The following is a 15,661-nucleotide window of genomic DNA, read 5'->3' as shown; positions in this document are numbered from 1 at the left end:
CTTTTGTGTACCACTTTTTATGACTAGGAACTGGAATCTTATTGGTCGACTGTGGGATAGAGTGGGGTATACTTCATTCCTATTTGTTGTTCAAAACATTGATCTTATAATCTCTAAGGAGTCGATATTTTCTTCCAAAAAATTTTCTTATAATCGATATTCCAACGTGAATTACTTTCTTTAATAAATATTATCTAAATATAACATTCGTTTTTATAATTCTTTTTTATTTTGGATTATTTTCGAGCATCATATATTGGAGATTTTCGAAATATCGTCAATCTAAATTTTTCAGTACATCAGTTCAGATTCAAAAGTGGATTTCTATCATAAAAACTATTCATTCAGTTGGATTGAAAGTCGGGTTTCTCTGTTTTCTATGGAAAGAGAAAGCTAAGAAAATCACACAGGACAATAGTTTGAAGTAAGGTTTCTCCAAGGCCATTTCAAGTAATAACGTTGTGTCGGCAAGTTTTAGAATATTGAAGGTTATTGAAATAAACAAAGTTGCATTCGTATTTATTTAAGTATTAATTGTCTGCTCGTCGACAAAATTTATTATGTATAGAATAAAAGAGAATAAAAATAAAATCGTGGGTAATGTGATTCTATGTGCAAAGAGAGAAATCACAGAATAATATTTGATTATATAATTTTCAGATTTGTACTGTATCCATCTTGAATTTGTTTTCGACATTTCGTGTACATTCCAGTTCACGAAATGTTGGAAACAAATCCAAGATGAATATCGCATACACAGACACATACAAACCTGGAAATCAAATCAAATATTTCTCTACACCGCGAAATCTAAATCATCGCAGGTTTATTTATTTTTGCGTCAACGTTTCGTGAACAAATTCACGAAGAACGTGGCACTATTTCGGAAGCTAGATTAAATAGTAAAAAAATATTCTTAACGAGTATTTAGTATGAAAGTTTAATTTGTTGCTATTTGGTTTGATTCAATAGGAATTAAAAATTAAAGAATGCTAGCCGACGTGCATTACTTTTGATCGACAAATTTTTATCAGTTATCATATTTCTCTTTGTTTCTCTCTCTCTCTCTCTCTCTCTTTCAGTTCCTGACAAATTGAGGAAATATGATAAACAAGTCGCAATTCGTGAATGCGTAAGCTTCTCTTATTAATCGATAAGTAATGTAGGATATTGAGTAGATTATTGGCTTTAAGATTAGGATAAGATCACGCTCATTCATTTATAAATATAAATTATATATATATATATATAAACATAAATATAAGTTGTTTGTTAGCATTCACTGGCATATTAACACTAATGATATTTGAAAGATTCATTACTATTATTATACCCGTCTTCTCTAAACTTAGAGAAAGGGTCTTTTCTAAACTTAAAAAAGGGTCTTTTCTAAACTTAAAGAAATAAAATCATTTATCATGTGACACTAGCTTAATAAGCTTTCTGGCATGACCGTCACGTAGTTCATTTAATGACCTTCCAATGCAGTCACAGTGAGTTATAGCGACAAATGGTTTTGAAAGGTCGGAAAGGACAGGTATAAAAATATACAAGGCTCTTGTTGAAATCCTATTTTGAGTACGTTGAAACTCTGTTTTGCATTTTTTGTTTTTTTAACTCCCGTGCATTATTCTTCGAAATAAACATACGGTCTCCACGTTTCTCAAAGATTTCAAAAGATCATTATCTTTCAAAGGGTTTTCACAAAATTTCACGCTCTGACTTTCATTTCTAAGTTTTCCACTTTTAAACTTTTCACTTTAAAATTTTTTACTTGGGAATACGTTTCTTTCTAAAAGACTCGTAAAATAAATTTTTATAGACCATTCCTACGAACGATGACGACACTTAAGTATGACGTAAGTCAAACGACTTGCGTCTTAGAGTTTTTAATGAGGTTTTAGGATGCTCACCTCGGCGAAACGATCGTCTATGCGCGTATGCGCTCATGCAAACTTTAACTCGCTTGTTAACGAATATACGTTTCGTCCTTCCATGCGTACGCTATGAGTATTGCGTGCGTCATGAATATCGCCGATACGTTATGTAGTTGGCATTCCGTGCACGTAAATACATACGGTCTCTACGCTCGGGATTCACGTTACTCCATGATGATCGTTACATTGAAACGGGGAAATACCGTGTCTGCCGATAAAACCGGGTGACGCTTATTTTCTGTAGGATTTATTGTGAATTTTTCTCTCGTCGATTTTTGCACGTGTGTCATTATTCGGTGATAACGATTGACGGTATCTTCACCTATGCTGCCATTAATTACACCTGTTGCTTGACGTACACCGTCGGCAATTGCATAACTTGAGCGCGATTATGTCGCAAGTCTGCGGGAGAATGCACGATGCGCGCGAAAGTAATTCTTCGTGAAAAAATTTGAGACATTATTCAAGGGATTATATTCTTAACCTTTCTCTTTTGAATTTGATTCTTGATTTTTAAGTTTTAAGTGAGACCTTATTTATGAGACGTACCTTAAATAAAAAATGCGTTTCCCTTAACAATTGTCGTTAATTGCACTTCTCTCGAGGACGCGCTCGGCGACAAACACGTGTAATCTGATGCAGCTCGTGGAATCGGGTGCGAACTGATTATCACTGACTGCATCCGACTGTTAAATATCGCGGTTATTATCCCTGCGGACGTTCCGTGCAAGCTTATCTATTAGACGATATCGTGCGTATACTTGCGCACGTTTGTAACGAAAATATTCGTTGCTTGTTTGAAATGATGCTGCAATTATGATTGTGCTGCAATTATGATTGTCTGAAATGATGCTGCAATTAAATACGCGACGAAAATCGATGTGAACGTATTCCTGTCTTGTGTGCCGTATCTGTGATATTTGTCAGCATTTTAATTATTGATAAACATCGTACAATGACGGCAAATCGATGTGACATTCTCGTATTATCTGAAACATAGTCGAAAGTCGATTTGCTGTTATACTCATATCGTGAGATATTCCATCATATTTAAAGGTACTCTTCGTCAAAAAACTCTTTTAAGGTGACGGAAGATGCGCTACTTTAGTGCATTTTTTAGCTATGCTAATTTTTCAGGTCATACCTTGTTGTTTGTTTGCAACAAATAAGATGTCTAATGGATTCATTCGCCGAGATTACACAGATTATAAAGATCCCAGATTTTGTTGCTGTAATGTATATCATCCGATATCGTTTCATAGAATGTACTTTGCACTTATGAAATGTGGAGAATATGTTTAGCCGTAATTTTGCAATAAAAGACAGAGCCGCGTAGGGGGCTTTAGAACTCACGGTTTGTTATCGGTATCCGGCGTTATGCTCACTAAGATTATAAAGTCGATTCGAGAGCTACGAGTAAATAATGATAAATCGTCACTTAGGTCAACTATTTACTGCGATATTTGAATTGTTATTCCAACGATTAGTGTGTTATATTTTCACGTTTCAAGAAACAGAATAATCTGCGCGATTTAGGTCTGTAGTGGAATTTGTAATATGTGCTACAGATATAGGGTATGACTCATGCTACAATAAAATTCTAGTTTCTTTGCAGCATGTTTTATAATTTTATGGGAAGCAGTTTAAGATATCAAGTTGGTAAAGACAATTCGAATAACGTAGAACGAATCTTACTCGCAGGAATATCTGGAGAAAGAAAAAAAATAATCATTGGTAGAAATAATATTAATCAAGAAAAGAAATAATACTAATCATTGTGCTCTCTCTTGGAACATGTCAACGTTACACGAGAAACAAATGCATGAAATTTAAGTGTGATCTTTGAATATGATTTTACTTTGGATATTTCTCCTAGATATTATCGCTTTTATTTTATCTTAGAGTGAAAGCACTAAAAAATAAATGATATGTCAACACAAATTCCATATTCTTGCGCCAAACAAGTAAGAACTAGGTAGAAATCGGAATTTAACTCGGAATTTAAATCGGATATTAACAAGTCGCATTTCGCGATGCGACGCAACAACGATTCGCACGCGAGAGCGCGATGTTTGATACATTTTACAATCGAGCTTACCGAAAGAAAATGAGCTCTGAATTTACAGACGTCAAGAGTCACGCAATAAAGCAGTTGTAAAATTTGTTTGTCCTGTGTAGCATTCTGTACATGACAAAGCTACGACAACAGACAACAATCATATGCTTGAGCACGATGCGCAGCTACCGCGATAAAATGATATAAAAGGTTTTCAACACATACATTCAACACATATATCTCGATAACAAGGGTACGGCACATGTAATTATGATCGCGAAATCGTTTTTACTTATTGATAAACATATGCGTGCGTTTTTCTCTCGCTCTAAATAATAAAAAAAAAAATACGAACGAATATCCGCGAAAGGTATGTAAATGAGTCATGTCTAGATCACGTTTAAACCTCGTGTACTCGCTTTCTGTAATCACGATGTTAATGCACTTCGAGCACTGTGATTAAGGTTATCGATTTTCCTCCTCGCTGGCGAAATGTTAATTCCTTCTAATAAAAGTTTTTCTGCACTAATGAGATGTTATCGAGTCATTAAGCAGAATAGTTTGACACGGATAGAAAGAACATTATTACGTAAAATATTACATAGCTAATTTCCACAGTACATTACATTATCATTAAAAAGTAATTATATTGTAAGAAAAATGTTGATGTGTGATAAAAACATTTCTCTCAGTTTCTATATGCAAAATTACACTCGAGTAATGGACTATAATAAGGGAATTATTACGGCATTATAAGAATCTTGAAGCAAGCATTGAATCTTTTTGTGTGCCGTTCACATGTCATATACCATCACGCGTTATACCATTACGGCATCAGATAATATAATTGAAACCCAAACTATGGTTGCTCAGCAAGTAGCGACATTATTAGTACGATTATCATCGTACTAATATTTGAAACGTAGTCTATTTCTTATTTTCTTTCCCTCTTTTTTCCCAGTAAATAAAGATAATTTCCGAGTTTCCACGATGACAATGAGCATTTAAAAGCGCATATAGTGATATATATATGTATATATATATATGTATATATGTGTATATATATATATATATATATATATATATATATATATATATATATATATATATATAGTGCATGCTTCTTCATGGAAAATTCTTAGAACTGAGTCGCAATATTATCTTTATACCCGGTAGAAAGAAAAGATATCCTGTAGCGATTACGTATATACACATTTTACATGAATCATCGATCAGGTAAAAAATTTCAATAAAGCTCGTAGTTATACAATGGGCTTTCCGCGCGAGAAAAACTATACGTTCCTTCAGAATCTGCGAACGTGTTCTCTATAATTTTTCTTGGCGGATGACAATGTCGGTTGCAACTATTTCTTACATAACGTTGGCAGTCATTGTGTTGGCTGAAACTGCTTACTGCGTGCGTATATGATGTAATTTTGCAGAAACGTTTATCTCGTCTTCTCCGTCTGTGTGAGGTAACAGGAGAATTCGACGTATTAAGCGTGTTTTCGATCTCACTATATTTGCTGTTTGTCGCGAAAGATTGGAATTTTTTGTCACTACTATTTACATTATCAACAAAGTACAAGGCCAACAAGGTTGAAGATACACATTTTGAGATATATCAAAGGAATATCCCTTGATAGATGATAGATGATAGATGATAGATGATAGATAGATGAAGAACAAATCGATTATAGTGTTTCGATTATCATTATGACTGCGTCATGAAATTCCAATTGTCAATTCGCTCAAAATGTTTTACAATTTTTATTTAAAAGACATCGAGTGTTAGTTTTATCTAATTTGAATTAAAGGTATTTGGAAAATATTTTGCAAAATTATGTCTTTTGGAAATACATATACTCTTCAGTATTGAATTTCGAAGAAAATGATCTGAATAAAAGTTGTAGGGATTTAAGTGACTTACCTTATGATGACCTTGATTTTAACCTTGACCTCTATTTTCAAGGTCATTTGAAGGTCAACTTGCGTTTTTTAAATGGGAACCCTTATTTTTTATTACAATGTTTTTTCTACTAGTTAATTTGAACAACTTTCGTCTAAAACATTTTTTATGGTTCTAATATTTTTTGAGATATTTGAGGAAAACTTGATAACTTTTTCAATATTTAACTTACGATATCTCGCTAACTATTTGTCGGAAGAAAAAGTGGTACTAGACTTTCTTGCTTTATTTACTCTTAAGAATATATTGTTACAACAGCGCCCTGATTTTTGTTAATTTGATGATTTTGAAATTTCCAAAAGTCAGTAAGTTAACAAAAGTCAAGGCGCTATTGAAACAATATATTCTTGAGACTAAATAAAGCAAGAAAGTCTAGTATCACCTGAACTGAATGAAGAGTTATTAGGGTGGTCCGTTACTTTTGGGACACGCTATATATATATACCATGTTATATGTATACACATGTATAAACGTACACATAATACGCTATTTGTTTTCCATGATGACATGGTCAAAATTACTTACATATTTTTGTAATTAACATCATGTGTTTCACATCATTGTAATTAATATCATGTGTCGATTTATAAACAGTTAAAATTATTAATCCTTGTAGCGACGAATTTCTGCATGCACGAAGAAGGTTTTGCATTATTATTTTATAAATTATTTATTTTAATTAATATGACGTTTTGACATTGCAAACCTTGTTTGCACCGAAAGTGGTATAAATATCTTCTCACGTTTATTATGTAAAGGAGAAATTGCCTCTTGTCATGCAATAAGATTTTTTAATTAAATGTATAAATAAGAGATATAATCGCATCGATATATAGATGCGATTAATACAGAGAACTATATTACTGGGATTTTATCACTTCTTTAACGTAGTAGAAATTCATCATAATTATGACGTAATTGATTCAACGATTAATACTTTTTTATATTGTTGCTGCTTGTTGTCGATTTTATCGGATGTGTGGTTTATCGCAACTTATCAATACTCTGCTCCATTGTCGTGTGTTTAAGTGCCATTTCTTTGATAATTGTTTACGTATGTATTATTATCATTTAGGTTAGATAAAGTAAAAACTCCGTCACAAGAGAACATGCACTTAAACTTCTGGTAAAATTACGCATTAATATAGACCATTTATTTGTGCCATCTTTATAAATCAGGAATTAATATATGTCCAATTTTTCTTTTCTTTTTATTTTGTCTTCATATCCTATGATCTTCAGTTGCAGATAAAAATTAGGATCATAGAATATATCCCGGAGATTATTAAGATTGTAGTAAAAATATGGGACGGTAATACGGGAGGATGAAAGAATAACAAGCTTAATGATCGTTAGACTATATTATTGGACGTGTCCAACTATCCTTGGCTAACAAATAATATTGATCGACGAACAATGAATCTCTATAAACTTACAATGTAATTTTGATTTTGAATATTTTGATTTTGGATTTTCTAGCTTCCGCTTTTCATCTTACACTTTGTACCCTCAGTCGTGTCGGCAATTGCGCCGACAGCCGCTCCGAAAGAATGTCGCACACGGAGGAGAGATATTATAATGAGCGCAATGATGTACGAACGAAATTACCCCTATACGACAAATTATCGTCATGATCGCATCGTAAATTTCAAAAATATCTCTCGGTCGAAGGTAAAAATACTTTTTGACACCGAAGCGCAGTACTCTCCGTCCATATCACGTTCTAATTTGTGTAAAAGAAATAAGCTTTCGTCAGTGTGTCTCTTATTTTCAGATATTATGTTTGCATATTCAGTCTGTTTCGAGTGAACAGGGAAACGGGCATGTGGGCTTTATATTTAAAATATACATATGCGCTGTAAGTATGTGAGATTTCGGGTAAGAATAATTGATGCAATCTTTTACACAAATTAGTTACAGAAGTGACGTGCACTCTCTCGCGCGCGATAGTTTTCATCCTATTTAATTTAATCATACACACATCATAATTTATATTCTCAGTTCGTTATATATATATATATATCTCGCAAATATAGATACACAATAATTCTTAATCTCAGTTAAATCGTACTAAATTTATCGTACGTAACTAATATCGTTCGTTATTTTTCCCGAAAATACGAAAACGAAAACGTTACAGAGAACATGGTGTAAATACTACAATTTTTATCGCATAAAATATCTATAAATATATATATATATATATATATATATATATATATATACGATACTTAGATGAAAGCATTATAATAGGAACATTTGGTTTGCTGCTATTCTTACATTAAATTACTGTTACATTTAAGGGATGAGAGGGGAGCGGCGGTTACACCGTAATGAATCGATCGATATCTCCTCGTTTATAAAACGCTCGCGTACCGCGTACAAAAAAGTTAGCGCGTAACTTATGTGCGAGCCTTATCGATCTATAGAGAATATTGGCAGAATGTTTGGAAATTAATTCGTCGTGGGAGAAAATTTTGGCAAAAATTCGTAACAAGACACGTTTAACATTTATCCTTTGCGAAATTAATAACGTCAGTGTTGACTAAGCGACTGCGATATTTAAATTAAAACAATTGTTCACCTGACATTGCAAAATTCCTATTGAAAGAGGCTATAAATTCTAAAGAGTTTCAAATTCCAAATGCTATAAGAATAAAAAGAAAAATTAATTTCGGAGAAGAGGGAGATATTTGTTTTAGTCTGATTCGTCGCACAGTTATACATCAGCATTTATCTCTGACGTATAATTGTGCTTTGACAATCGGCCAGAAGCTGAAGAAACGTCGCGTGGTCGGAAGATGAAGCAAAATTACAGATGTGGACGTTTTTTGTTCATTATGTAACCGTGGTTTTCGATTTTATGTTTTCCATCAGATTTACACGATAGTCGCTCGTGTTACACTGCATTATGATGTAACGTAAGATATTACGATGCCTCTTCGTCTCGGTCATTTGTTATGTACACATTTTCTAATGCACACTTTGGTAAATATATACTTAATAATTCGTCATGTGTCGACCCGATGTCCTCTCACGCTTGTACTTTTCTTGTTTACCCAGTAGATAAATTTAATTATGCTATTACCGTTATCGGCCATGGAAAAAAGTAATTAAGAGACCCTGAATCGTGATGCTTATTGATCGTATTTAATTTACGTACCTATCGCCTTGCCAACTATATTTCCTGCGTGAATCACCTATCTATTTTTAACCACTAATTTTGATTATCCTCGAAACTTATACGTACATGTACATGCGTTACGTATATTACGTATCTTAACTATACTAACTTCGTTCTTCCTTAAAGTAGTCCTTAATTTTACAATATCACGCAGTTCGCACACGGACAATTACGCTTGCAATTGAATCGACAAATGAAAAGAGAGCCTACGTACAATTTCGAATCTTGCTTTTAACTTATATATATACAGGGTGTCCCAAAAGTAACGGACCACCCTAATAACTCTTCAGTATTGAAGTTTCAAGGAAAATGATCTGATCATTTTCCTTGAAACTTCAATACTGAAGAATTATTAGGGTGGTCCGTTACTTTTGGGACACCCTGTATATATGGGACGTTCCACGTTCAAGTGGGACAAGTGTCTGGGAAAAATTCATGAAGTCAAAATAAGACACTTGAGAGCTTAAACTTTTCGTTTTTTCGTTGTGTAGTTTAAGAAAAAACGTGGCTTTTTGAAAAATTAAAAACGACCGCACTAATACGGCGGCTTGAGTAGATGAAAAACTTATTGAAAACATTTAATTCATTGATCAGGTGGTTAAAAATTCATTCGATTTTCATGAAAATTGGTATCTGGGGGTTTTCGGGTCATTCATGAACATTCCGTAGTCCATTCAGGTGTCCGAAATTGAATTTTGGAATTGGCGGATTTTTTTTGTAAGCGTTGCAGTCAATTCTTCATCCATTACAACCGTCATATTAGATCCGTCAATTCCGAAATTCAATTTCGGACACCTGACTACGGAATGTTCATGAGTGACCCGAAAACCCCCAGATACCGGTTTTCATGAAAATTGAATGAATTTTGAACCACCTGATCAATGAATTAAATGTTTTCAATAAGTTTTTCATCTACTCAAGCCGCCATATTAGTGCGGTCGTTTTTAATTTTTCAAAAGGCCACGTTTTTTCTTAAACTACACATAAAAACGAAAAGTTTAAGCTCTCAAGCGTCTTATTTTGACTTCATGAATTTTGCCCAGACACTTGTCCCACTTGACGTGGAACGTCCCATATGTATATATCTTTTTATAATTTATTTTATTTATTACTATAAAAAAGACCGTGGTTCTTGTGGTATACCATACGCAGTGGTATACCTCCAAACATTTACCAAAATTATTATATAATAATATTATGTAAGATAGACCTTTCGATTTAATCATATAACATAAGAACGGGCTTTTCTTTCGTTTATCGATTAAATTACGTACATCCATGTACGCGCGCGGATAGGATACGGTTGGTCCAGTTCTATCGGGGCCATCTTCCTTCAGCGAATCTACTAGACCGGACTAACCTGGCGTGTGTCGCTTGGTAAAGCTCAATTTAGGAACCTAGCCGTTTACAATATAATAGGAACTGAATTGTTCGCGCGACATACACCTTCGTATGCACCTTCGTTGTTATCGCTCTGCGTAAGGTCGCCTCTGATAAATGCCGCGATAATCGCGACATTTTTCCCGCGCGAGTGCGAGTTTCGAGTGTTCGCGGCGTTTTGTAATGTTTGAACAACGCGAATTTCAAAAATTCATTGCTGAGGTAGCCACGCGATTCCTGAGGGTCAGCACTTTGCAATTGCGTTACTCGAACGTTATTACAGTGTCATACGAGATATCGAAGAAATCGATTTAAGGACTGTATAGTATAGTGGTTTGGCAACAATATATGTACTCTATAAAGAAATCATTGGAACATTATTCTTACGCGATTGAGTGGTTACATAGCTAAAATATCGTTATTAACAAAAGAATGGATTTTGGCGTGGGAGCATATGTTCGGGGTATGGAAGTGGTTTAAATAAAAATTGAAGTGCCGCACACGGTCTCTCTTAAAATACCAAACTCCTATTTTTCCATCGACATCCTGTATATTCTTCTGTACGTACGGAACATAAATGTCGCTTGTTTCCAGAGCTATTATTGTTACGCGCAATTGTTATTAACTAGCTATTGTTGTTAATGCAAATGCAAGCTAGAGATTACCGAGCTATTAATAGGTATGGGTCGACTAATTGCCGCTAACAAGCATCGAGTGTCTGACTCTCGTGGTCATTATTCGCTTGAAAAACTTAAAAGCATATTAAAGAAGAAAGAAGAAGAGGTTAATTAAATTGTTCGTTCAGCTGGGTGTCGCTCCATTGGTAGTCGTTAATACTAGAGTCTGATATAAAGCAACATTGTTCGATATTAATAATCGATGTTGATTAATGATTTCGTATTAACGCATCATCTTGGCTTGGCATGGCCAATAGAATTTTAGAGAACAACGCACAATCGATGTCGTTAGCTTTATTGTTACCTAATCACATTTCGATTCAACGATCGGTGTATGGATGATCAAATTAAGATTTCGTTCTAATAAAAGATAAGATAAACTCGATAAAAAGATCGCACGATCTTTTGTAACTCGTCCCAAGTCACCACTCGGTAGAAGAGTCCACGCGAGTTCACACTGTTCCGTGTCTTTCGCGCGCGATTAAATCCCAAATAAACTTCAACTCCTTAGAAAGCTCTCCAGAAAGTGTATAACTTTCGCTGTCGCGCGACTCTTCTCCCTCGCGCCGCTCTCCTCGAAAAGAGGAGCGAAAAAACGCGACACGTGTCGCGCCGCGCGTCCGTTCTTTGGCGTTTTTCACGTTTCCACGCACGAGCGTCAACCCTAATTTTACGAATTCCGCGGCGTTTTACAAACTTTTTTTGCATCGGTTCTTCACGACACATGTGCGTTCACCCATCTGGCGCGATCGGTCGTAACGAAAGGGGCCGCAGTAGACTAACAATAGCTGGTCCACGAGCTAAGCCGACGGCTACAGGGAGGGGACAGCGGAATCTTATAAAGGATTTCCAAAATATTGTGTAAATCGGCTAGGGGGGAGGCAGCGCGCCAGCTGAAAATTTGGGGTGAAATCTATCGAAATGGGGAAACCGCGCGCGCCGCTCGCGCACCCGGCACGTCACGACACGTGGACGCGGCGCTAAATAAATAAAGGGTTGTGTTCGAGGCTTCAACTCTGTCCCTTTCCGCTCTCCCTCCTTCCTCTTTCTTCTTCTCCTCCGCCCTGCCTCCAAGGGTGCACACCAGCTCGGACAATGCCCCCGTTTACAACCCTTCGACATTTTCGATTCCCATTTCGCGGATTCTCCGCTTTCACCCTCTTCTCGTGGAATCGCTCGGCTGGAAATATTTCCGTGTAACTCGCGGCACGTCGAAAAACCGTGAAAGGGTTCTCTCCACGCGGCGATTCCCTATTTCTGCGCTCTTTTTTCTCATCTTTTTTTTTTGCATGCAATGTTGAAGGGTTTGCTCGTAACAGAGTCGCGGGACAATGCTTACAGAACGCCGCGTGGCCAGCGTGCACGATATTTCATTGTCGAATATTCGCGATGTCTAGTGTCGAGCTGGCGCGACAATAAATCCGGAATTAGGTCGGATAAAATTGAAACACGAGCGCGCGCGGGTTTTGTATTCTTCCTCAACGGTTTTTGTACCTTTCGTTAGGATCGAACGGGAAATCGCAACTAGCGTTTCAAATCTCGCGTTACGCAGTCGTTACGCACAATGCAGTTTTGTATTTTTTTGTGTGGGTTGTCTATGTTGCAATTGCATTGAAATTCTATGTAACGTTGTAATTTGTCCACTTGGATCGATCGATTTATCGGTGTTGTAATTTTTTTTCTCATATGTCTTGTTTAGACAGTTTGGAAAATATTCGAAAATTCGGAGACATTCAGTTATTCAGGAGTTGCTGGGAATAATGTTGAAAATGTCGGTTGCCTTATTCGGAAGGTTTAATCAATTAATGATTTTGGGTATCAAATTGATCGTGATAAAATTGTGCGTTTCGATGTTATCGAGCGTTTCGTTAAGATCGCGACAATATAATAATATAATTTTTCGTTGACCGTTCAAGAGATTACGATTTTATGTTGGGTCGAATTTTTTTAACATTATTAGGCAAGATTCATCGATTATAGAGTCTCGAATTTCGATATTGTTGGTGCAATTCAATGTCATTAATTTATTAATAAGATATCAATAGATGACGATATAATTTTGCGGTTGAAGGATTATGCCTGCTTGAAGTAACCGGTGAAAAGAATAAATTGCGCATGAACAATAATATGTTAAATAGTCAACTTTTAAAAAATATTGTACAACAAGAAAGATATAATTTAATTGCTAATTTTGCTGTTCGCGCGAGGTTGACACTGTTATAATGCTTCTTTCCTTCAAATCGAGGGTTCATTTCTTCGACCTCGGCGTCGTTGTGTTTTCGCGGGTTCTCCTGCGCAGAAAAGCATTTCGTCGACCCTCGTCCCCGGCCTTCGTGGACTTCTTTGATCGTCCGAGACGTCGATTGTGGTCGTGGTGAAGTTTCGGGACGGAGAAAAGGACGGTAGGGGTGGCGATATCGTCGTGATGGCGGTGGCGGGATAGTAGTGGTGGTGAAATTATTACGGAAGGATGAAATTTCTACAAGTTGGCGTAAGACGATAGGGGAAGAAAGTGGACGCAGCGGGACGAGATCGAAGGGTGGTTGGTGGTAAGGAGGAGCGAAAGGAGAACGGAGGAATTAAGAAGGGGAGGCTTTGATAATTGCAATCCACTTCCTTGTCGGAGTATAAGCAGGCTGTGTTGGTTGATGAGTAGGGGGGGGGGAAGTAGGGTGGACCAGTGTGAAGGGAGGGGTGGACGGTTCAATACCTTTTTCTGAAATTTACTGTGGACCCTGGCACGGCAGTCCTTTTGTAAATAAATGACGAGGAAACAAAACGATCGCGATTATTGTATTCGGGGAGAGTGGAATACAGACCGGGAGGAGAAATACGGCAGCCATCTTTAAGCTGGCCGAAAAGCAGCTCGCAAGTCCGAAGATCAAGGTCTTGGAAACAGATCTCTCATGTAGCAAAAGCGTATACTTATTTTTATGTTAAAGATACTAATCAATATCTTTAAATATCTTTATGATATATTAAGGATAATAAAATCTCTTTCTCTCTCTATAATCACATGGACATTTCTTCCAATATCTTTAAGACTTTTTTACATTATAGTATATCGAACTAACTATAGTAATTTATAGTAATGGAAAATATTAAAGATCTTTAAATTAATAGCTCTTTCGTTAAATCTTAATATCATTGGCATTAAACATGCTTAAACATTATACGCTATAACAATATCAGTTTCCAATTGTTCTCGGACTATTCGACCGTTGTATTCAGTCTCAAAACTCTCCCAATATACCGTTTCACAAATTCCATTTGTATTTTCTTTTTTTGGAAATATCCGACAAAATTCGCTTGACGATCGGTCTGACGTTCGGACCGTTCGTTCTTAGATTCTGAGGTTTTCTATCGAGCGATAACAAACGAAATAACGAAATATCCTCCGCCTTTTGTCTACAGTAAAAGATCTCCACCCTTGCGCCGTGCGTTCTCCGTCGATTTTGGTGCTCTTGGAAACCACAAGATATTATTGATTTTTATACATATCCCCGCACCACGACGCACATACGCACACGCACATCCCCGGTATACGTGTGCGTGTGCGTGTACGTGCGGGTGGGTGGACGTCCGTTTTTCGAGCGTGTGCATGCACATGTCTGTGTGTTTACGGACGCGAGAATAGAGGGGCTGGCTGTGTGTCATTTACTCATCGTCCGCGCGGGTCGGTGCGAGAAGGATGGACGGGTCCTTCCGCCTTCCCTTTTCAAATCGACTTGACTCCAACCATCAAGCGAAAGGAAAACTTCTGTATGGCGCAAGCGCCCCGTGTCGCATCGACTTGTGCGCGTCCCTCCTGATTGAAAACCATCGCGTAGACGCTTTCCCTTTCGTTTGTCCGGTTCGATAAAGCCCATCGCCCTGTTGTCGGGAAATAATGTTCCGAATCATTCGTCGTTACTTATAAACAATGGGAAACGATCAGTATTGCCCAAATTCTCTGCTCTCTTTCGTTTGCACACTCGGAGTCGGTGACTCGGAATAAAACAACAATAGAAAAATATTAAAGAAGAATAATATAATTTCTATTTCCCAGCTGAGTTTGCAAACATTGCAGATGTGCGTTTATTTGATCACTCGATAGATGCAACAATTTTCTGCAGTGACGTGCGAGTTTAGAAAATTTTGTTTGAAATTTGTTATTGTAATTTTTCTGTTCTTATTCGGAAAACCATACAGAAAATTTTACTTTCGACGCACGTTTTGCTTCTTCTCACGTTTTAGAAAAGATTGAGGTACTCTGGCGCAAAAAAAGCAAAGGGGCACCAATTTGTCACATTTAATTTGTTTTTGAGATATCATTTGTCAACGGTAGTAAAAAGACACCCTAGGAGCGACACCCTTAAAAAACAAAATCAATGAGTTTGCGGGTCTAACGGCCGTCCATCAAACTGAATCGAGTAACTCGATATCTTAAAATCACCGATTGAAACCGGTGTAATTCC

This window comes from Harpegnathos saltator, unplaced genomic scaffold, assembly GCF_003227715.2.
Source record: "Harpegnathos saltator strain DR-91 unplaced genomic scaffold, Hsal_v8.6 scaffold659, whole genome shotgun sequence".
Lineage (NCBI taxonomy): Eukaryota > Metazoa > Arthropoda > Insecta > Hymenoptera > Formicidae > Harpegnathos > Harpegnathos saltator.
Note: the sequence above shows the minus strand (reverse complement) of the source record.